Genomic DNA, 2,146 nt, shown 5'->3' on the forward strand with positions numbered 1-2,146 from the left:
GACTCTTTGGTAGTGGCTGAATGATATGGAAAGTGGCTTATTCAGTAAGTTTTTAGGGGAGGGAGCTTTATGCAGAAGCCAAACTTTTTCTCCAAACCTGCTCATCCCAATTAAAAATCATGCTCGTTTTATCTATGAAAAATCCTCCCAAACAAAAACCTTCTCAATCTATATAGACAGATTAATCCACATAGACATGCAAGACAACTTTATCCATACAAGACTTRATAGAAAATCAACCAAACAATCCCTCAGTGGCTGAGGCTAGCGGAGAGGTTAAAGCCAATACCTGTTGTGTATTTGAGCAAAGTTGCTCCGCCCCTTTACCAATTGAGTTACAAGTGCCATAAAGTCTTCATATTATTCCAACATTCCCTAATAAGATAAAACAATGCATGCCAAAAACAAGAACTTGTTTGACTAATCTCACCTTGGCTRGTACAAGATGGAGTATTGTTTAAGTAAAAGATTATTCATATACTTTAACCCCAAATACTAAATTCTACATAAAAACAGTACAGTGACCCCAAATACCTRCTTTTGATTAAAAGCAACTTTGACTGGAATCAAAGGATAATATTGTATAACCTTGTGGGTATTATGATATCAATATTATTTGWTCACTAATGTTATTAATTTATGCATATYATAATCTAAKTTGTAATAAATGCAGGACAAACCATTGCAAAGTTCTGAACTTTTTAGGATACTTCTTTATACATATACATATATATATATACACACACACACACTATCATGGGTGTGTTTAGTACGTATGACGAGACATGATATGACACTACAAAAACTTGTTGTCACAAGTTTGGTGCAACATTATATTGGGACACGACATGACCTGAGTGGGACAAAAATGCATTTTTAYAGTCTAACCAGAATAGGTAGGACAAAAATCAGGGAGATGACTCCAGGCCATTTGTGGTCACCCGGGGGATTAATGGGTGCGCGTAAGCTGGCATGGAAACCCATAGTTAACCAAAAAAATTAGGGATACGAGACAATATTGGTAAATTACTAAACTACACATGTYAGGTTAGAACCCTAAAACTTTCTAGAATTCTTTCATCCATCTACCTCATTCTTGTCCGTCTGGTCCTATCCAATCCACGTACCAAACGTACCCAAGGATGTAGGTACCGGTGCCAATTTACTCTTTATGTTATCTTGATTCAACCGACACTAGCTCTGTCTCCATTGACTAACTTCCCATTAATCATCTCAAATCACTAGCCTTCATATACCAATCTTATAACCTTGTAGGCTAGCTCAACCGACAAATAAAGGCTAGGACCCATCTGCCTTGGGTTCAATTCCAAGCTGATGTCTTACAATCACAATTTGTCGGATTAGTCTCTTGGGACACCCTTCAAAAAAAATACGGTTAGGCCTTGGGGTTCCTCCCCATAGGTCACCACTTCGATTCTCGTTAGAGCCACTTGAAATTTTCCTGATGTTATCTTTAGGGCTCCAATAGGATTAGTCAAGGTGCACACAAGCTGGTCTGGACACCCACAGTTACCACAAATAATTAAAAATAATATATTTAACTCATGATATGRGGTAAAGGGTAGTTGATAGTATTTGATTTGTTGATTAGGTTAATGTCTATGTTTGCTTATTTATGTGAAATAGTTGTTGATTTGTTGTTTATTGTTTGAATTAAAGTAGTGGGAACATGAACAGGGGTTTGAGAATGAAAGGTGGATTCTACCTTTTGTTAGTAGAAATTGTAAAAGCAAAAGATACATTTTAGAAGATCATCTTGTGGCCTACCATCTTTACAGGACAAAACCCTTTTTTATTGAACAAGACTTGTTACCATTACATTAATCAAATTTCAGTGACTTATCTTTCTATAAAGCAAGTTTTCCCACTTGAGCCATCGCTTCTTGCTTATTAGTTCGAAAAAGACTTCTTGTTAGAAAGAAAGATTCAGCTGACCAACTTAATACTTTGTTACAGCTAATTATCTGATTCTGGTTTTCGGTYGTTGCTTGCAACCGCACATCCAAACACCCTTTAACTCGTATTTTCTCAAAAGGGATGTCAGATATCCGATTAACAGTCAAGCAAACAACAATTAAACTACCAATAAGCCTATTGTAGGGCTACTCTAATTACTTTGTTACAT

Source organism: Cynara cardunculus, assembly GCF_001531365.2.
Source record: "Cynara cardunculus var. scolymus isolate 2C chromosome LG 5, CcrdV1, whole genome shotgun sequence".
Classification (NCBI taxonomy): domain Eukaryota; kingdom Viridiplantae; phylum Streptophyta; class Magnoliopsida; order Asterales; family Asteraceae; genus Cynara; species Cynara cardunculus.